The sequence below is a fragment of the Danio rerio genome, chromosome 1 (genome assembly GCF_049306965.1).
Source record: "Danio rerio strain Tuebingen ecotype United States chromosome 1, GRCz12tu, whole genome shotgun sequence".
In the NCBI taxonomy this organism is placed as follows: Eukaryota; Metazoa; Chordata; class Actinopteri; order Cypriniformes; family Danionidae; genus Danio; species Danio rerio.
This window is the reverse complement of record NC_133176.1, coordinates 29,782,023-29,805,465: the sequence shown is the minus strand read 5'-3', so window position 1 is coordinate 29,805,465 and position 23,443 is coordinate 29,782,023. Positions and strand designations below refer to the sequence as shown.

The 23,443-nt window shown below is 38.5% G+C and overlaps 1 protein-coding gene across 22 annotated transcripts in view; it reads right to left on the bottom strand.

Annotated features, from left to right (window-relative positions):
- Window positions 1-23,443, bottom strand: part of psip1a (PC4 and SFRS1 interacting protein 1a) — a 181,268-nt gene that overhangs the window by 129,386 nt on the left and 28,439 nt on the right. For 6 of the 22 annotated variants that reach the window (XR_012400978.1, XR_012400981.1, XM_009291548.5 and 3 more), the window contains exon 2: window positions 16,601-16,768. The gene's annotated coding sequence lies outside the window, so the exon portion shown is untranslated. 22 annotated transcript variants of the gene reach the window in all.

The following is a 23,443-nucleotide window of genomic DNA, read 5'->3' as shown; positions in this document are numbered from 1 at the left end:
AATACTGTCCTCTATCATTGTGCCAAATTATACAACTTTCCCGCATACGCCTATATGGGCTGCCATTCAAATCCGGCGGAAGAAACGGAAGAAGAATAATAATAATAATAATAATAATAATAAGAACACTAACGAAAGCAATAGGTGCCTACGCACCTACGGTGCTTGGCCCCTAAATATAGCTGCAAGCAGCAATTAAGGGGCCAAGCACTATTGGCCATAAGGTGGCGCTGCTCCAGACGTTTTTGAGTACTTTCAGGGCATGGGGTTGAAGATGCATACCATGTTTTGTAATGATATGTGAATGTGTTGGTAAAATATAGCATTTTTGGCCAAAAATCGAAATGGGCGACGCCCAAAAAGGCTGACCTGTGAAAATCAGACATCATTCGACTCGGCATGCTCTGCCGGATGTAATGAGACCAGTTTCATGAGTTTCGGACGAAAGGTTAAGACGTTATAAGCCAAAAAGCAAGTTTTTAGTATCTCCGGACCACTAGGGGGCAGTGCGCCGAAACTCCGCAATTAACCTTAAACCCTAGTTGTCATAACACACACCAAGTTTGGTGTGAATCGGTGAATGCTTTACAGAGATATCGCCTCAAGTCCATTTTCGCAAGTTCTACGTTAAATTAGTTCGTAAGTTAAACGAAAACGGTTGGTCTAATCAACTTGAATTCCATAACTTTTGGTTGGCATGGTCTGTAGATCATGTGATTCAATTTTGGTGAAAATTGGAGACACGGCCAAGGACGAGTTCGATCAAATAGGTTTTTCGAAAAATTTAAAATAGCGCGAAAAAAGTCATGACGGAAAATGACGTCATAGGGTGCGTTTGAATCGGACTGAGCCAAGGAATCAGAGGAAAAAAGAATTTTGATTGTAGCCCATTCGGTTCAAAAGTTATGATGATAAACATACGTGAAAGTTTAGACAAGTGGTGGCGCTAGAGAGTTTGATTTTGAGACTTCATAATTGGCCTGATTAATGTTAATACTGGCCTCTATCATTGTGCCAAATTATACAACTTTCCCGCATACGCCTATATGGGCTGCCATTCAAATCCGGCGGAAGAAACGGAAGAAGAAGAAGAAGAATAATAATAATAATAATAATAATAAGAACACTAACGAAAGCAATAGGTGCCTACGCACCTACGGTGCTTGGCCCCTAAATATAGCTGCAAGCAGCAATTAAGGGGCCAAGCACTATTGGCCATAAGGTGGCGCTGCTCCAGACGTTTTTGAGTACTTTCAGGGCATGGGGTTGAAGATGCATACCATGTTTTGTAATGATATGTGAATGTGTTGGCAAAATATAGCATTTTTGGCCAAATATCGAAATGGGCGACGCCCAAAATGGCTGACCTGTGAAAATCAGACATAATTCGACTCGACATGCTCTGCCGGATGTAATGAGACCAGTTTCATGAGTTTCGGACGAAAGGTTGAGACGTTATAAGCCAAAAAGCAAGTTTTTAGTATCTCCGGACCACCAGGGGGCAGTGCGCCGAAACTCCGTAATTAACCTTAGACCCTAGTTGTCATAACACACACCAAGTTTGGTGTGAATCGGTAAATGCGTTACAGAGATATCGCCTCAAGTCAATTTTTGCAAGTTCTACGTTAAATTAGTTCGCAAGTTTAACAAAAACGGTTGGTCTAATCAACTTGAATTCCATAACTTTTGGTTGGCATGGTCTGTAGATCATGTGATTCAATTTTGGTGAAAATCGGAGACACGGCCTAGGACGAGTTCGATCAAATAGGTTTTTCGAAAAATTTAAAATAGCGCGAAAAAATTCATGACGGAAAATGACGTCATAGGGTGGGTTTGAATCGGACTGAGCCAAGTAATCAGAGGAAAAAAGAATTTTGATTGTAGCCCATTCGGTTCAAAAGTTATGATGATAAACATACGTGAAAGTTTGGACAAGTGGTGGCGCTAGAGAGTTTGATTTTGAGACTTCATAATTGGCCTGATTAATGTTAATACTGGCCTCTATCATTGTGCCAAATTATACAACTTTCCCGCATACGCCTATATGGGCTGCCATTCAAATCCGGCGGAAGAAACGGAAGAAGAAGAAGAAGAATAATAATAATAATAATAAATAGCTGCAAGCAGCAATTAAGGGGCCAAGCACTATTGGCCATAAGGTGGCGCTGCTCCAGAAGTTTTTGAGTACTTTCAGGGCATGGGGTTGAAGATGCATACCACGTTTTGTAATGATATGTGAATGTGTTGGTAAAATATAGCATTTTTGGCTAAAAATCGAAATGGGCGACGCCCAAAATGGCTGACCTGTGAAAATCAGACATCATTCGACTCGGCATGCTCTGCCGGATGTAATGAGACCAGTTTCATGAGTTTCGGACGAAAGGTTGAGACGTTATAAGCCAAAAAACAAGTTTTTTGTATCTCCGGACCACTAGGGGGCAGTGCGCCGAAACTCCGCAATTAACCTTAGACCCTAGTTGTCATAACACACACCAAGTTTGGTGTGAATCGGTGAATGCGTTACAGAGATATCGCCTCAAGTCCATTTTCGCAAGTTCTACGTTAAATTAGTTCGCAAGTTAAACGAAAACGGTTGGTCTAATCAACTTGAATTCCATAACTTTTGGTTGGCATGGTCTGTAGATCATGTGATTCAATTTCGGTGAAAATCTGAGACACGGCCTAGGACGAGTTCGATCAAATAGGTTTTTCGAAAAATTTAAAATAGCGCGAAAAAAGTCATGACGGAAAATGACGTCATAGGGTGCGTTTGAATCGGACTTAGCCAAGGAATCAGAGGAAAAAAGAATTTTGATTGTAGCCCATTCGGTTCAAAAGTTATGATGATAAACATACGTGAAAGTTTGGACAAGTGGTGGCGCTAGAGAGTTTGATTTTGAGACTTCATAATTGGCCTGATTAATGTTAATACTGGCCTCTATCATTGTGCCAAATTATACAACTTTCCCGCATACGCCTATATGGGCTGCCATTCAAATCCGGCGGAAGAAACGGAAGAAGAAGAAGAAGAAGAAGAAGAAGAATAATAAATATAGCTGCAAGCAGCAATTAAGGGGCCAAGCACTATTGGCCATAAGGTGGCGCTGCTCCAGACGTTTTTGAGTACTTTCAGGGCATGGGGTTGAAGATGCATACCATGTTTTGTAATGATATGTGAATGTGTTGGTAAAATATAGCATTTTTGGCCAAAAATCAAAATGGGCGACGCCCAAAATGGCTGACCTGTGAAAATCAGACATCATTCGACTCGGCATGCTCTGCCGGATGTAATGAGACCAGTTTCATGAGTTTCGGACGAAAGGTTAAGACGTTATAAGCCAAAAAGCAAGTTTTTAGTATCTCCAGACCACTAGGGGGCAGTGCGCCGAAACTCCGCAATTAACCTTAGACCCTAGTTGTCATAACACACACCAAGTTTGGTGTGAATCGGTGAATGCATTACAGAGATATCGCCTCAAGTCCATTTTCGCAAGTTCTACGTTAAATTAGTTCGTAAGTTTAACGAAAACGGTTGGTCTAATCAACTTGAATTCCATAACTTTTGGTTGGCATGGTCTGTAGATCATGTGATTCAACTTAGGTGAAAATCGGAGACACGGCCTAGGACGAGTTCGATCAAATAGGTTTTTCGAAGAATTTAAAATAGCGCGAAAAAATTCATGACGGAAAATGACGTCATAGGGTGGGTTTGAATCGGACTGAGCCAAGGATTCAGAGGAAAAAAGAATTTTGATTGTAGCCCATTCGGTTCAAAAGTTATGATGATAAACATACGTGAAAGTTTGGACAAGTGGTGGCGCTAGAGAGTTTGATTTTGAGACTTCATAATTGGCCTGATTAATGTTAATACTGTCCTCTATCATTGTGCCAAATTATACAACTTTCCCGCATACGCCTATATGGGCTGCCATTCAAATCCGGCGGAAGAAACGGAAGAAGAATAATAATAATAATAATAATAATAAGAACACTAACGAAAGCAATAGGTGCCTACGCACCTACGGTGCTTGGCCCCTAAATATAGCTGCAAGCAGCAATTAAGGGGCCAAGCACTATTGGCCATAAGGTGGCGCTGCTCCAGACGTTTTTGAGTACTTTCAGGGCATGGGGTTGAAGATGCATACCATGTTTTGTAATGATATGTGAATGTGTTGGTAAAATATAGCATTTTTGGCCAAAATTCGAAATGGGCGACGCCCAAAATGGCTGACCTGTGAAAATCAGACATCATTCGACTCGGCATGCTCTGCCGAATGTAATGAGACCAGTTTCATGAGTTTCGGACGAAAGGTTGAGACGTTATAAGCCAAAAAGCAAGTTTTTAGTATCTCCGGACCACTAGGGGGCAGTGCGCCGAAACTCCGAAATAACCTTAGACCCTAGTTGTCATAACACACACCAAGTTTGGTGTGAATCGGTGAATGCGTTACAGAGATATCGCCTCAAGTCCATTTTTGCAAGTTCTACGTTAAATTAGTTCGCAAGTTAAACGAAAACGGTTGGTCTAATCAACTTGAATTCCATAACTTTTGGTTGGCATGGTCTGTAGATCATGTGATTCAATTTTGGTGAAAATCGGAGACACGGCCTAGGACGAGTTCGATCAAATAGGTTTTGCGAAAAATTTAAAATAGCGCGAAAAAATTCATGACGGAAAATGACGTCATAGGGTGCATTTGAATTGGACTGAGCCAAGGAATCAGAGGAAAAAAGAAATTTGATTGTAGCCCATTCGGTTCAAAAGTTATGATGATAAACGTATGTGAAAGTTTGGACAAGTGGTGGCGCTAGAGAGTTTGATTTTGAGACTTCATGTTTGGTCTGATTAATGTTAATACTGTCCTCTATCATTGTGCCAAATTATACAACTTTCCCGCATACGCCTATATGGGCTGCCATTCAAATCCGGCGGAAGAAACGGAAGAAGAATAATAATAATAATAATAAGAACACTAACGAAAGCAATAGGTGCCTACGCACCTACGGTGCTTGGCCCCTAAATATAGCTGCAAGCAGCAATTAAGGGGCCAAGCACTTTTGACCAAAAGGTGGCGCTGCTCCAGACGTTTTTGAGTACTTTCAGGGCATGGGGTTGAAGATGCATATCATGTTTTGTAATGATATGTGAATGTGTTGGTAAAATATAGCATTTTTGGCCAAAAATCGAAATGGGCGACGCCCAAAATGGCTGACCTGTGAAAATCAGACATCATTCGACTCGACATGCTCTGCCGGATGTAATTAGACCAGTTTCATGAGTTTCGGACGAAAGGTTGAGACGTTATAAGCCAAAAAGCAAGTTTTTAGTATCTCCGGACCACTAGGGGGCAGTGCGCCGAAACTCCGCAATTACCTTTAGACCCTAGTTGTCATAACACACACCAAGTTTGGTGTGAATCGGTGAATGCGTTACGGAGATATTGTCTCAAGTCCATTTTCGCAAGTCCTACGTTAAATTTGATCGCAAGTTAAACGAAAACGGTTGGTCAAATCAACTTGAATTCCATAACTTTTGGTTGACATGGTCTGTAGATCATGTGTTTCAATTTTGGTGAAAATCGGAGAAACGGCCTAGGACGAGTTCGATCAAATAGGTTTTTCGAAAAATTTAAAATAGCGCGAAAAAAGTCATGACGGAAAATGACGTCATAGGGTGGGTTTGAATCGGACTGAGCCAAGGAATCAGAGGAAAAAAGAATTTTGATTGTAGCCCATTCGGTTCAAAAGTTATCATGATAAACATACGTGAAAGTTTGGACAAGTGGTGGCGCTAGAGAGTTTGATTTTGAGACTTCATAATTGGCCTGATTAATGTTAATACTGGCCTCTATCATTGTGCCAAATTATACAACTTTCCCGCATACGCCTATATGGGCTGCCATTCAAATCCGGCGGAAGAAACGGAAGAAGAAGAATAATAATAATAATAATAATAAGAACACTAACGAAAGCAATAGGTGCCTACGCACCTACGGTGCTTGGCCCCTAATAAGAACACTAACGAAAGCAATAGGTGCCTACGCACCTACGGTGCTTGGCCCCTAAATATAGCTGCAAGCAGCAATTAAGGGGCCAAGCACTACTGGCCATAAGGTGGCGCTGCTCCAGACGTTTTTGAGTACTTTCAGGGCATGGGGTTGAAGATGCATACCATGTTTTGTAATGATATGTGAATGTGTTGGTAAAATATAGCATTTTTGGCCAAAAATCGAAATGGGCGACGCCCAAAAAGGCTGACCTGTGAAAATCAGACATCATTCGACTCGGCATGCTCTGCCGGATGTAATGAGACCAGTTTCATGAGTTTCGGACGAAAGGTTGAGACGTTATAAGCCAAAAAGCAAGTTTTTTGTATCTCCGGACCACTAGGGGGCAGTGCGCCGAAACTCCGCAATTAACCTTAGACCGTAGTTGTCATAACACACACCAAGTTTGGTGTGAATCGGTGAATGCGTTACAGAGATATTGCCTCAAGTCCATTTTCGCAAGTTCTATGTTAAATTAGTTCGTAAGTTAAACAAAAACGGTTGGTCTAATCAACTTGAATTCCATAACTTTTGGTTGGCATGATCTGTAGATCATGTGATTCAATTTTGGTGAAAATCGGAGAAACGGCCTAGGACGAGTTCGATCAAATAGGTTTTTCGAAAAATTTAAAATAGCGCGAAAAAAGTCATGACGGAAAATGACGTCATAGGGTGCGTTTGAATCGGACAGAGCCAAGGAATCAGAGGAAAAAAGAATTTTGATTGTAGCCCATTCGGTTCAAAAGTTATGATGATAAACATACGTGAAAGTTTGGACAAGTGGTGGCGCTAGAGAGTTTGATTTTGAGACTTCATAATTGGCCTGATTAATGTTAATACTGGCCTCTATCATTGTGCCAAATTATACAACTTTCCCGCATACGCCTATATGGGCTGCCATTCAAATCCGGCGGAAGAAACGGAAGAAGAAGAAGAAGAAGAATAATAATAATAAATATAGCTGCAAGCAGCAATTAAGGGGCCAAGCACTATTGGCCATAAGGTGGCGCTGCTCCAGACGTTTTTGAGTACTTTCAGGGCATGGGGTTGAAGATGCATACCATGTTTTGTAATGATATGTGAATGTGTTGGTAAAATATAGCATTTTTGGCCAAAAATCGAAATGGGCGACGCCCAAAATGGCTGACCTGTGAAAATCAGACATCATTCGACTCGGCATGCTCTGCCGGATGTAATGAGACCAGTTTCATGAGTTTCGGACGAAAGGTTGAGACGTTATAAGCCAAAAAGCAAGTTTTTTTTATCTCCGGACCACTAGGGGGCAGTGCGCCGAAACTCCGCAATTAACCTTAGACCCTAGTTGTCATAACACACACCAAATTTGGTGTGAATCTGTGAATGCGTTACAGAGATATCGCCTCAAGTCCATTTTCGCAAGTTCTACGTTAAATTAGTTTGCAAGTTAAACAAAAACGGTTGGTCTAATCAACTTGAATTCCATAACTTTTGGTTGGCATGGTCTGTAGATCATTTGATTCAATTTTGGTGAAAATCGGAGACACGGCCTAGGACGAGTTCGATCAAATAGGTTTTTCGAAAAATTTAAAATAGCGCGAAAAAAGTCATGACGGAAAATGACGTCATAGGGTGGGTTTGAATCGGACTGAGCCAAGGAATCAGAGGAAAAAAGAATTTTGATTGTAGCCCGTTCGGTTCAAAAGTTATGATGATAAACATACGTGAAAGTTTGGACAAGTGGTGGCGCTAGAGAGTTTGATTTTGAGACTTCATAATTGGCCTGATTAATGTTAATACTGGCCTCTATCATTGTGCCAAATTATACAACTTTCCCGCATACGCCTATATGGGCTGCCATTCAAATCCGGCGGAAGAAACGGAAGAAGAATAATAATAATAATAATAATAAGAACACTAACGAAAGCAATAGGTGCCTACGCACCTACGGTGCTTGGCCCCTAATAATAATAATAATAATAATAATAAGAACACTAACGAAAGCAATAGGTGCCTACGCACCTACGGTGCTTGGCCCCTAAATATAGCTGCAAGCAGCAATTAAGGGGCCAAGCACTATTGGCCATAAGGTGGCGCTGCTCCAGACGTTTTTGAGTACTTTCAGGGCATGGGGTTGAAGATGCATACCATGTTTTGTAATGATATGTGAATGTGTTGGTAAAATATAGCATTTTTGGCCAAAAATCGAAATGGGCGACGCCCAAAATGGCTGACCTGTGAAAATCAGACATCATTCGACTCGGCATGCTCTGCCGGATGTAATGAGACCAGTTTCATGAGTTTCGGACGAAAGGTTGAGACGTTATAAGCCAAAAAGCAAGTTTTTAGTATCTCCGGACCACTAGGGGGCAGTGCACCGAAACTCCGCAATTAACCTTAGACCCTAGTTGTCATAACACACACCAAGTTTGGTGTGAATCGGTGAATGCGTTACAGAGATATCGCCTCAAGTCCATTTTTGCAAGTTCTACGTTAAATTAGTTCGCAAGTTAAACGAAAACGGTTGGTCTAATCAACTTGAATTCCATAACTTTTGGTTGGCATGGTCTGTAGATCATGTGATTCAATTTTGGTGAAAATCGGAGACACGGCCTAGGACGAGTTCGATCAAATAGGTTTTTCGAAAAATTTAAAATAGCGCGAAAAAATTCATGACGGAAAATGACGTCATAGGGTGGGTTTGAATCGGACTGAGCCAAGGAATCAGAGGAAAAAAGAATTTTGATTGTAGCCCATTCGGTTCAAAAGTTATCATGATAAACATACGTGAAAGTTTGGACAAGTGGTGGCGCTAGAGAGTTTGATTTTGAGACTTCATAATTGGCCTGATTAATGTTAATACTGGCCTCTATCATTGTGCCAAATTATACAACTTTCCCGCATACGCCTATATGGGCTGCCATTCAAATCCGGCGGAAGAAACGGAAGAAGAATAATAATAATAATAATAATAATAATAAATATAGCTGCAAGCAGCAATTAAGGGGCCAAGCACTATTGGCCATAAGGTGGCGCTGCTCCAGACGTTTTTGAGTACTTTCAGGGCATGGGGTTGAAGATGCATACCATGTTTTGTAATGATATGTGAATGTGTTGGTAAAATATAGCATTTTTGGCCAAAAATCAAAATGGGCGACGCCCAAAATGGCTGACCTGTGAAAATCAGACATCATTCGACTCGGCATGCTCTGCCGGATGTAATGAGACCAGTTTCATGAGTTTCGGACGAAAGGTTGAGACGTTATAAGCCAAAAAGCAAGTTTTTTGTATCTCCGGACCACTAGGGGGCAGTGCGCCGAAACTCCGCAATTAACCTTAGACCCTAGTTGTCATAACACACACCAAGTTTGGTGTGAATCGGTGAATGCGTTACAGAGATATCGCCTCAAGTCCATTTTTGCAAGTTCTACGTTAAATTAGTTCGTAAGTTAAACGAAAACGGTTGGTCTAATCAACTTGAATTCCATAACTTTTGGTTGGCATGGTCTGTAGATCATGTGATTCAATTTTGGTGAAAATCGGAGACACGGCCTAGGACGAGTTCGATCAAATAGGTTTTTCGAAAAATTTAAAATAGCGCGAAAAAAGTCATGACGGAAAATGACGTCATAGGGTGGGTTTGAATCGGACTGAGCCAAGGAATCAGAGGAAAAAAGAATTTTGATTGTAGCCCATTCGGTTCAAAAGTTATGATGATAAACATACGTGAAAGTTTGGACAAGTGGTGGCGCTAGAGAGTTTGATTTTGAGACTTCATAGTTGGCCTGATTAATGTTAATACTGTCCTCTATCATTGTGCCAAATTATACAACTTTCCCGCATACGCCTATATGGGCTGCCATTCAAATCCGGCGGAAGAAACGGAAGAAGAAGAAGAAGAAGAATAATAATAATAATAATAATAATAATAATAATAATAATAAGAACACTAACGAAAGCAATAGGTGCCTACGCACCTACGGTGCTTGGCCCCTAAATATAGCTGCAAGCAGCAATTAAGGGGCCAAGCACTATTGGCCATAAGGTGGCGCTGCTTCAGACGTTTTTGAGTACTTTCAGGGCATGGGGTTAGAGATGCATACCATGTTTTGTAATGATATGTGAATGTGTTGGTAAAATATAGCATTTTTGGCCAAAAATCGAAATGGGCGACGCCCAAAATGGCTGACCTGTGAAAATCAGACATCATTCGACTCGGCATGCTCTGCCGGATGTGATGAGACCAGTTTCATGAGTCTCGGACGAAAGGTTGAGACGTTATAAGCCAAAAAGCAAGTTTTTAGTATCTCCGGACCACTAGGGGGCAGTGCGCCGAAACTCCGCAATTAACCTTAGACCCTAGTTGTCATAACATATACCAAGTTTGGTGTGAATCGGTGAATGCGTTAGGGAGATATCGCCTCAAGTCCATTTTCGCAAGTTCTTCGTTAAATTAGTTCGCAAGTTAAACGAAAACGGTTGGTCTAATCAACTTGAATTCCATAACTTTTGGTTGGCATGGTCTGTAGATCATGTGATTCAATTTTGGTGAAAATCTGAGACACGGCCTAGGACGAGTTCGATCAAATAGGTTTTTCGAAAAATTTAAAATAGCGCAAAAAAATTCATGACGGAAAATGACGTCATAGGGTGGGTTTGAATCGGACTGAGCCAAGGAATCAGAGGAAAAAAGAATTTTGATTGTAGCCCATTCGGTTCAAAAGTTATCATGATAAACATACGTGAAAGTTTGGACAAGTGGTGGCGCTAGAGAGTTTGATTTTGAGACTTCATATTTGGCCTGATTAATGTTAATACTGGCCTCTATCATTGTGCCAAATTATACAACTTTCCCGCATACGCCTATATGGGCTGCCATTCAAATCCGGCGGAAGAAACGGAAGAAGAATAATAATAATAATAATAATAAGAACACTAACGAAAGCAATAGGTGCCTACGCACCTACGGTGCTTGGCCCCTAATAAGAACACTAACGAAAGCAATAGGTGCCTACGCACCTACGGTGCTTGGCCCCTAATAATAATAATAATAAGAACACTAACGAAAGCAATAGGTGCCTACGCACCTACGGTGCTTGGCCCCTAATAAGAACACTAACGAAAGCAATAGGTGCCTACGCACCTACGGTGCTTGGCCCCTAATAATAAGAACACTAACGAAAGCAATAGGTGCCTACGCACCTACGGTGCTTGGCCCCTAATAATAAGAACACTAACGAAAGCAATAGGTGCCTACGCACCTACGGTGCTTGGCCCCTAAATATAAGGCTTGTTCTGGACATGCTAGAATACAATAATTTTATTAAAGAAGAGAGTTTTATTTTATTTCTGGATTTTTTAAAAGCATTTGATAAAGTAGAACACCAGTTTCTTTTTCAGACCCTAAAGTTTTTTGGTTTTGGATCAAATTTTATAAATATAATTAAAATGCTTTACAAGGACATAAATAGTTCTGTTGCTATTAACAAAAAAACAACTCCTCGTTTTCAGGTGAACAGAGGAATAAGACAAGGATGTGGAAGCTCTCCTCTATTATTTATTTTGGTTGCAGAACTATTAGCAATTCTTGTTAAAAATGAAAATATTGCAGGTATTAATTTTATGGAACACAATTTTATAATTAGTCAGCTAGCTGATGATACGACTCTTTTTTTAAAAGACCATACACAAATCCCCTTAGCACTTAAGCAAGTTGAATGTTTTTCTAAAGCCTCAGGTTTACAATTAAATACATCAAAATGTGAATTGATGGCCATCCATGAGCACCCTTTGACCTCACTTTATAACATCTCAGTTAAAAATGAAATAAATACTTGGGTATTATAATTTCAAAAGATGTAGAGAGAAACAAAAAGCTAAACATTGACACAAAAATTGAGAAAAGTAAAATAATTTTAAATTCTTGGCTACAAAGGGATATTACAGTTTTCGGTAGAATATTACTAACAAAAATTGAAAGTATTTCCAGATTAATTTATCCATGCTTTTCATTATCAATTTCATCAAAAAAGTTAAAAGAAATAAATAAAATTAATTATGACTTCATTTGGAGAAAAAAGTATCATTATATTAGGAAAGATGACATAATTAAGGAATATAGTGAAGGTGGATTAAAGGCTATAGATTTTGATATTATGAACGGAGTACTTAAACTTAAATGGCTGCAAACATTTATAAAAAATGAGGATTCTTATTGGTTTGTAATCCCATCTTATTTGTTTAAAAAACTAGGAGGTATAAAGTTTTTTTTACAATGTGACTTTGAATTATCTAAAATTCCTCCGAAACTTTCCAATTTTCATAAGCAGGTTTTGTTGTATTGGAAAATGTTGTACAAACATAACTTCAGTCCTCATAATGTGTCTTTATGGAACAATTGCTGCATATTAACGCAACGTAAATCTTTTTTTTTGGAGGAATGGTCACAAAATGGTATTTGGTCAGTACTGCATATTTTGGATAAGAATGGTTGTTTTTTCAGTTGCAATGAACTTGGTAATATATTTAATTTTAATTGTGTTAAAAAAGATTATTTGAAAGTAATTAGAAGTATTCCCTTACCATTAATTAATATGTTAAAAGAGATACTAGTCTATTCCACAGTCACACCAAAAATTCGGGACATTAAAATTGGTAAGTTAAATTTTATGGACAAGAAATGTACAAATATATTTATTAGAAAATGTCTACATTATAAATGTCTATACAGGAATGCTATCCTGGTCCTATTAAAAGAAATTATATTTTCCAACATTTTAATAAGAATTTAGTTAAAAAAATTAGATGCAAATATTTGACATTTCCTCTTCCTCCAAAATACAAAGAAGTACATTTAAAAATTATGTATGATATTTACCCTGCAAAGGAGTTTCTGAGAAAGAGATTTAATGTGAATTGTAATGTTTGTCAATTTTGCAATAGTGATATTGAAAGATCTATTGAACATCTATTTCTTCATTGTAATTTGGTTAATCCTTTTTGGTCAAATGTGGAAGTCTGGTTAAAACAATACATTTCAAGGTTTCCTTCTATTTATTGGGACATTGTGAAATTTGGTGTGCATTTGGACAGCAAAGATGAGGACTTTACTGCAAATTGTTTACTCATTTTACTTAAATTCTTCATCCACAAATGTAAAATTATGAAAACAGCTCCTCAATTGATTGTGTTTAAAAAGGAGTTTGCCACCTATGTAGAAGCTTTAAAAATAATGAAAGGTGAGAAGGCTAAAAGATTATATGATTTGTTTCTTGAATATGGTTTTATTTAACCCCTTACAGAGTTTCTGTTAGATGTCTGCATGGTATGGTGTTATTTATTTGTTTTTGTTTCGTTTTATTAAGATATTTCGAACATTGTTTTTTATTTATTTTTGTTTGGTTTTGTACTTGATTCATTGTATATCTGACATGTCTCAGTCAGTTTGTGTAAGATTATGTTTGGACTGAGTTTAAATTGTTGTTTTTGAAAGGCAAATAAAAAAATAAAAAAAACAAGCACGAATGGTTCAAGCAGCAGCTCTAGATCTAGCGATGAAAAAATGATTAGTGTTCACATAAGCAATAAGCAGCTAAACGTTCATATCGCCTCTGGGCATCTTCTTCAATGTGCATTTATATTGACAGTTTTGTGCTTGAGTGCCTCTAAGTGCTGTTTACTGTAACTTCAGCAGCTCCGTGCATGTGAACAAAAGTGCTGATCTGATTGGTGGAGAAGGTTTTAACGCATTGCATCAAAACAAAAAAAAGAGCATGAGGCATTTTTTTTAAAATTACGCTTTTCCACGTGGCGTTTTGTGCGTTGGAGTGCACGATCATATTGACGCTCTTTATTTAGTCACGAGGTTTTAAACGTCGACAGACAACGCGAGCAAAAAACGTCTGTGTGGTTTTTCCCGCCCATCGTTCTCATATGCATGTCAGCCAGAGAGATCTATTACTATTGCTCTGATGTGTGTAGCCTCCTGATGCGTCTGATGTAGATAAACAGCACAGTGACAGACAAGAATGAAACAAATCTCCTTTACTACAGGAAGAACTTTAAGAGGGGTCTGGATGCAGACCTGGTGCAGTGCAATCTGAGCTGCATCCAATGTTTTTAATGGGCTCACCTAACCCTACCCATCACAGTGATGTCACTCGCTCTATTTGAGTGCATTGTGTCTGACATTGCATCGCTAAGTGATGCAATCTCAGCTTGCATCATAAAGGCTGCATCCAGATACTATTGAGAACTTTCCCAATAGTTATTTGATTTATTTATTGCGAAGTCAATTTAAGCCTTTCTGCAATGTCACACACAACGTCGTTACAAAGTTCATACACGTTTAACTTTGCGCCGTTTTTGCACGGCAAATGTGAAAGGGTACACGTTAATATCAATAATCAATTCGGTGGGTGGGGAAAACAACACTTTTACATCACGTTACTGTGGGCCACAAAATTGCAGGAATTTGGACCTACACAGTTCTGTCGAAATAGCTTCCAAAAGTTGATTTTCATTATAGGTGCCCTTTAAGCAAAACTGTGCTTTTAGGGCTCTATCCCACCGAATGTGTTTTTTCATTCTAAAAATGTGAGGCGCACCACTAGGGTTGTGGCGATAGACGATACACGATAGGCAAAAATATCGCAGAGGGCTGAAACCTATGAAAATTTTAAAGGGGATACTTAGCTTGTTTTGCATTAATATATACATATTACATGATTTAACTGCATTATTGAATAAAATGAATAGTATTACTATGTTTAATCACCATCATTAATAATAAATGAACTACAAATAATTTGACAGCTTCAGCTGTTCACACCAACATCACTTGACCAACACTTTCGGATAAAAATTGCATTATTTCGATTGCTCTCTTACGCTCTCTCTCTCTCTTTCTCTCTCTGTCTCACTCTCTCTCTGTCTCCGCCTACGTCTCAGCAGCAGCAGTTGAAGCGTGAGCTGCAGGTGAGGGCACAGCCACATCTCATAGCAAATTAGTTTGCAACTTAATTGCAGGCCTAAAAATAATAGACCAAATAACAAAACTGGATTTAATTAACAAACAAGTTAAATAAAATGATTTTTAAAAATGAAACAACTGAAGAAGAAAATGAAAAAACTCTGAAACCAGCTTAAATATTCTGGAATAAACCGTGTTGCAGTCGTTGGTCAATTGAGACTGCTTTATAACAGCACTCCCGCAAGATTCTCTCTTGCGTTCACAAAAAAGCTATTTATCTTTTTTATATGTTATTAATAGCCTATTTAAGTTTTAAGGTGGTCTATTTTTTCACATAGCCTATTTTTTCAGTGCATGGATGAATAGCTTCTTCAAATACACAAGAATACACATACTTTTTTATTTGTGTTTAATTTGATAAAATGATAAACACGGACATGCGCATTTTTCAGAAAATAATCTGTTTAATTAATTTAAAAATGTTAGGCCTAAATTTATTTATATAGGCTATTAAAAATATTTTATTTATTTATTTAAACTAGCCTACTTTAAATTAAATTACAACCTGTATTTTACTATTCGTTTTGCCATTAAACAACTATTGAACAGATTATTAATAACTTATCAAAGAACATTTTACTGAGCTCAGTGAAAAGTTTTAGGTCAAATAGGCTATTTAATATTAGAATAATAGGATATTGCCGACTCACCTCAGCCATGTCTAAAATTAAACTCTCATCAGAAAACAATAAACACCAATAAAAAGTGCAAAATTGCGTTAGATCTTAGCAAACACAAATGTGACACAGTTGATGATTTTGTGATTGATTAGACCTGAAGCCACACCGTGCTTACTAAAAACCTTGGAAAATTGCATAGAAACAGTCACGTGTGGGCAGCGGGTCCTCTTTCCGCACCCCGTATGAAAGGACCGAAATGCATCCTTGTTTCCATGTGCAGTTAAATATTATTTTACTTGCTTTCATCTATGTATATTATATCCATTTTGCGGCAGATCTGCGGGCCGAGGATAACGGCATGAACCCGAAGTCAAATTCAAATCCTATCCCGCGCCGCACTGTCTTGTTTGAAATAATTTTGTTCTCAGCGCCTATTTAACTGTAAGAGCATGGTGATTTGCATTGGTTTGAATTATTATCCATTACCAAAGGTAATGCTAATACAGTAGGTTATTGATTAAGTAAAAAAAACAGGCGAAAGGTTAATAACTATGTTTAGATATGGTTAAATATATGAATAATGTATTATATATATATATATATATATATATATATATATATATATATATATATACACATATACAAAATTTTTAAAACTGCTGCGCCCCCATGCGATAGTATTGTGTATTGGCGATCTCACAGGGGGGTGATATGGCGATATATCGCCCAACACTATGCACCACACTCCCTTTTTTAATGATAATTTATTTTTTAGCGACAATTTATGTCGCAAAGCAACAACTGAATCAGCTGCATATTGTGTGAGAGTGTAGCTGTTGATATTGGCATAATTTTAACATTTAATAATACTGTGGAGATTTGTGAAGTTATACAGCACCGGATAACCCAAAACCAAAAAGTCTCACCTTCATCTTCAAAGTCTCTGTAGTCATCTTGACAACACAAACACTTCTGTCACCTCAATGGAAAGGTGCTTCCATTTTATTGGAGAACAAAAAAATTGCAACTGTCAAACGTACTTTTTCCGCTAAGAGTTGACTTTTTTCCAACTGGAAGCACACTGCATGCTGCAGCTGCAAAAATGCGAGACACAGCAGGCGGTTAAAATGCAAGGTGCAGAGGGCGCATAAGCAGCAGGCAAAACACTCACAGCCATCAGTAAATCAATCAAAAAAGGCCTTTCAATGCAAAAAAGCACATTCGGTGTAATCGGCCTCTTACTCTGCTAATAAACCCTCACACTCTGCTCTTACTGGTGCACTCATTGAAGATTCGCCACCAGGCTAGTCAAATTTATCAATGAAATCTCCAACGCTAAATTGGCTCTGGACTAGGGATGCTAGCAATTACTGGATGATCGATTGATTTTCGATAACCCTTTAATCGAGTTGCAAATAGTTTGTAAGCCTATCCTAGATCATTCGAATTACTTGATTAAAGGAACTGAAATCAAAGCCCATTTGTCATTAACAGTTTAATATAGACTATGTTGAAACTGAGAATATTTCACTTTAATTTTGTTTACTTTATTATTTTACTTAACAAACAAGTTTGTGTTTTGGTACTGAAGCAAATGTCAAATGTTATTTAAACACTAAAAAACACTAAAAACACTAAAACCTACACTTAAACACTAAAACCTGAACCAAACTGTTCCAGTTACTATGACCATTTATGTGAAGCTGCTTTGACACAATCTACATTGTAAAAGCGCTATACAAATAAAGCTGAATTGAATTGAATTATTTGTTCTTCTTGTTTAATTTTATCCCCAAGTACACCAGCACCTTGTTCTTGTGAGGTATCGGATCTTGCAGTGTTTCTTGCTCATCGTGAGCTTCTCACTAGCAGCTTCAAAATCTTTGACAACAAGCCAGAGAATTACATGTCGTGGAAAATGGTATTTATGAATGCTATCGATGGTCTGAATTTAAAGGCTAATAAAGCGCTTGATTTACTGACCGAAGGGCTAAAAAGCGAGACTTTTAAGACATGATCTAAGAATAAGTGCAGCTCATGCATATTCACACTGCAAGCAGCGCCTGAATATGCATGAGCTGCTATCTTGCATCTATGCTATCTTGCATCTATGCAAGATGGCGGATTGTTTGTAGACGTGTGTCTGTCTGTTTTATGTGCGCTTTTCTTGTTTTTTTAAATTGCCGCTCTTAAGCGCTCACCATAGCACTTTCTCATTTTCTCATCAAACCGCACTTTAAGTGTTCTATGCTTTCTAATCGGTGAGTCTGATTAGACGTGTTTTTATAAGAAGAACAGAATGCGCACATTTGTTTATTTGATTCTTCTGGGTTGCTATACGACACTATGGATACCTGGGTCAGGCGTGCCTTCTGGCGATGCGGACTATACTGCTGATGACCGCGAGTTAATCGCGCTTTACCATCGGCCACAGCGGCCTGATCTGTACACAGGAACTGCTTCAGGACTGCTCAGGGAGTATGGCTCGATATTACCCTGGGTGGATGAGTTTCGCGGCGTATTGTCAACTTTTGCAGAAACTTCGCGTGGTCTACGCTGCTTATGGACCCAGGGGAAAGGGAGACTTTCAGCCCGTGCGATGCCTCTTTGCAGCGGAAACTCAATTGAGGATCCAAAGAGAAGATCATGGTTAGTCTTCATTTTGCTATTTCTATCTGGGAACATCCATCCCAACCCTGGTCCTGTGTCAAGCCATTTTCAGACGCCAGACGAATTTAAATCCACTAATGGACTGCGCTTTTTTCATTTGAATATGCGTAGTATGATAAATAAAATGGACTCTTTAAGAATCTGGGCTGAAACAACTGATGCAGATATATTAGTCCTCACGGAGACATGGTTGAAGGCATCAGTTACTAATGACTTGATTAATATTAATACTTATAATGTCTTCAGATGTGATCGTACGAAAAAAGGAGGGGGAATTGCTATATATGTAAAGTCCAACTTAAATTGCTCCTGCATACATTCGATCAGCAAAGAAAACAGCTTGGAATTGTTGGTGCTTAAACTACATTTGGTCTCCGGCTCGGACATTATCGTTGGTGGTTGTTATCGCCCGCCTTCATCGTCTTCAAGTGAAGCATGCACTTTACTTGCAGAATTTCTTCACGACTGGACTAAATTTGAATTGATTTTACTCGGCGATCTGAACTGGGACTGGCTGTCGTCTTCCTCCGACATGATTAAGGAGGTATGTGACTCTTTTCGTTTGGTCCAGCTGATTAAAACAACAACTCGGATAAATCAAAAGGATTCGGATAAATCTTCTCTCTTGGATTTAATTTTAACTAATGCTGACCATAGATATCCAGCAACGGGAGTTTTCTGCAATGACATTAGTGATCACTGCGCAGTTGTCTGCGTGAGAAACTGTAAAAACCATAGACCCTTATCACGATATACTTTTAAAAGATTTTTTAAGCATTTTAATGAACAAGCTTTTTTACGAGATATCTACCTCAGTGATCTGGGTGTTGTTTCACGTATACCTGATGTCAACATGGCCTGGGACTACTTCAGAACTACATTTCTATCTATCTGTGACAAACACGCCCCATTTAAACGATTTAGGATAAGTGGTAAGGATAATCCTTGGTTCAATCACACAGTTTCTACTTCTATACAACAAAGGAATATTTTATGGGCCAAGGCAAAGAAATCAAACAATCTTACAGACTGGAATTCATATAGAGCTTTACGAAATAAGTGTACAAAGTTAATAAAAAGGGCAAAGTGTGAATATTATCTGTCTATGATAGACAAAAACTTTAAAAATCCTGTACATTTTTGGAAATTAGTTAAGTCTGTTTCAGTATCTAAACCGGCTTCTAATTTCCCAAATTATTTAAAAGTTAATAACACTGAAGTTAAGGGCAGAGAAGACATTGCAGACAATCTTAATAATTATTTCATATCTGTCGGCTCGATTTCTGATTCTCCCGTCTCATCTGCCCATACTTCAAACACACTTGTTGAGTCTGTTCAAAACAGTTCCTCACATGTGTTCAAGTTTTTGCCTATCACCGTCACACAGGTCCATAAAGCTTTAGAGACTCTAGATATTAAAAAATCACCAGGAATCGATAAAATTGACCCTTATTTCTTACGTCTGGCAGCAGAGTTAGTTGCAGAACCTATAGCCTCTTTATTTAACTTAAGTCTCACTTCTAATGTGATACCTAAAATGTGGAAATCTGCTATGGTTACGCCATTATTAAAAGGGGGAGATCCTGCAGACCCAAATAATTACCGTCCTATTTCCAGATTGTCAGTTTTAGCAAAGGTCTTTGAGTCATTGATAAATGACCAACTAAAACAATATTTGTCAATTAATAATATACTTCAGGATCACCAGTCAGGATTTAGAACGGGACACAGTACGGTTACTGCAGCTACATTAATCTTAAATGATATCACACGCTCTTTAGACAGTAAACAGTCCTGTGCTGCTTTATTTATTGATTTATCTAAAGCTTTTGATTCTGTAGATCATAAACTAATGTTGCAGAGACTTAGGCTTTTAGGTTTTACTCAATCTGCTCTAAACTGGTTTGAAAACTATTTTTCAGAACGCACTCAATGTGTGACAGTAGAAAATTATAATTCACCATTTCTAAATGTTAACACTGGGGTTCCCCAAGGATCGGTTTTAGCTCCGTTGTTATTTTCTATTTATATTAACGATTTAGGTCACGGAATAGAATCAGCAAAAATACATCTGTATGCCGATGACACAATAATATATACAGCAGCACATTCTTTAAACCAAGCTGTACAACATCTACAGATTGCTTTTCAAATATTGCAGTGTACGTTGCAAAATTTAAAATTGGTCTTAAATTCAAAAAAGACTAAATATATGATTTTTAGCCGTGGCCGCATTAAGTCAACAGATCAGACAGTAAAAACTCTGAACGGTGTTCAAATAGAAAGAGTTAGCTTTTATAAATATTTAGGAGTTTGGATTGATGAGAGATTAGCCTTTGATATACATATTGACAAGTTACTGAAAAAGCTTAGGCCAAAGTTAGGTTTTTTATACCGGTCAAGAAATTGTTTTCCTTATAAAGTCCGCAAAAAATTAGTAGAGAGTACATTTCTGTCTATAATGGATTATGGTGATCATCTCTATATGCACGCAACCGCTACCCTATTAAGAAAATTAGATTCTGTTTATCATGCAGCAATACGTTTTGTCACAGGTGCAGATTCACGGACGCATCACTGTATTTTGTATGATTCCTTAGACTGGTTATCTCTATATCAAAGGAGAAAATTACATCTGTACTTATTTATTTTAAAAGCTCTTTTAGGTAAATTACCATCCTATATTTTTAATTTATTAACATTTCACACCAACAATCAAAATACTAGATCTGGTTCATGTATTCGTCTGATAGTTCCAAGGGCATTATCAGAACTTGGCAAACGTGCTTTTTCCGTTCACGCTCCCAGGGCTTGGAACGACCTGCAAAATCAGCTCAATCTTGACACTCTTCCGACTCCGAGTACTTTTAAACATCTTTTATACAACATTTTAAAGGACACCTGCAATTGTTTGTTATGAGCTGATGTTTTTAAGAATGGTGATTTTGTAATTTTGTGGTATTGTTTGTGATTTTTATATGAAACTTTATGTGTTGCCTGCCATCTTGACCAGGTCTCACTGGAAGAAGAGACAGTACTGTCTCAATGTGATCTCCTGGCTAAATAAAATAAAGGAAATGAAAAACTGCAACAAACATTTATTGAGGCACGAACTACAAAACAAAGTCTAAAACTATTTAAGTATGAGTTTTGCTTAAGTTGCACATAAGTGTTACAGGAGAGGGGAAACAGAAGTGGCGGCTTTAAGACTGCTATTCACGGGAGTTGTAGTATATAGCGAAGTCTATTGTGGGTAGTGTAGTTTGACATGCATGATGGATGATGTGTGCTCTCGTTGTGTGCTGTGGAGTTGAAGCAGAGGAAGAAAGTGTTATTTGGCTTTGTTTTAAGTTCACTCAAGTTATTTCACCTGGGAGCTGTTTGCACTGTGAACCTGACAACATGAAAATAAGTAGAAGATGGGCATGCATTGATTACTTTTGTCCGTCTCATCCATTGCATGAGCATGTATTAACGAGCTGTTACTCTGCTGCTATACATCGCTGAAGCGGAGAAAGTAACACTAGTTTGATCAAGTATTAATATCATTATAATAGAAGCCTACAACATCCTAAAAATCAAAAGCAAAATAACATGATGTCACAGGTGATAGTCTTCTGAGTGCACCAGACTTGAATGACACTCCTCATAGAGCTTGAGAAGTATACAGTATTGTATGATCTATATAATAATAAAAAAAAGACTTGCAGGTTAAGAAAACAGCATAAGAGGAAGTTGCTGCAGGCGTTGGTGCAGATGAAAAGTGAAAAAAAAGTGTATTTGTATATAGAGAAAGATAGGTATCTAGATAGAATAGACAGATAGATTGATCTGTACAGTAGCTGCAGAAGAGCTGCGCACTGCAGACGCAGTCGATGTGAAAGGCAAAAGGCCTGCGTGCTGCTTCTGCTCTCCATACGCGCTACTCACGCTCTGCTTTTGCTTGCGGTATGAAATCGGTTTTAGACAGTTGTGGCAGCACTTACAAAAAAAAACATGGCTCTCCAGAGGTGATTGAAGCATCTTTATTCAAACGTCTCGAGAGTTTCGCAAAGATTTCTCATAAAGATTTTATTCAGCTGGAAGAGCTTGCAGATCTGCTACTTGAGGTGCAAGCAGTGAAAGAGGAGGGCAGTCTACCTATGCCCAACTCCTAGATCTGGGATGGGTGATTGTAGGAGATTTGTGTTTTGATGGAGCACACAAACCAATTGTGAGCACCTTCAAAAGTAGTGTGCTCGAGAGTGGTAGGTCCAGCTTTCTCCCAGCTTGCAAGAACAGAATCAGTGATAAAGAAAAGTTTGCCACTGAAGATGACAGAAACTTTATAAAGGAGTATGAAATGATCCCATGACATCGGATAACATATTTTCAAACAAACCAGTGAAGATAATATGCTTGCATTATCAGTCGGGTGGCTCCACTCCCATTTCGTTGTCGCAGGAAACGCCTGCTTAACAACAAGAGCCAAGCATTTTTGTCACCATAGCCTGAAAAAGGAGTCAAACAAGAAAGACCATTATGTGGAATTTATGGAGACAATGTTGAAAAAAGGACTTGCTGAAATTGCACCCCTTCTCGAAGACAATAAAGAATGTTGATATCTCCCAAGTTTTGGTGTTTATCACCCACAAAAGCCAGGGAAGTTAAGAATAGTCATCAACTCAAGTGCTATTGAGGGACAGCTGAGAAATGGAAGAGATGCCAATGTTGTTGAACATCTGGACGATAGGTTGAAATCATTTAGTTCAGAAGCTGTGGCTACTGATGTACTGCGCAGAGTGCTGGCCAGTTCCAATCTCCGTCTACACAAAATCTCATCCACAGCCCCACTGTCATGGCAGCATTCCTGAACAAGGATCTGGCAACTAATCTGCAAGAACTGGGTCTTGGTGTGAACTTGTCAGTAAAGTTTACAATTGTGCTGGGACTTGTCAACAGATATGTTCGTATTTCAAGTATCCATCAGTGGCAAACCTTACACTAAGCGAGGAATGCTTTCAACCATAAATAGCTTATATGAACCTCTTGGATTTATAGTACCTGCAAGCATTGAGGGACACTTCATTCTTAGAAAATATCTCTGGTGATGCAGATGA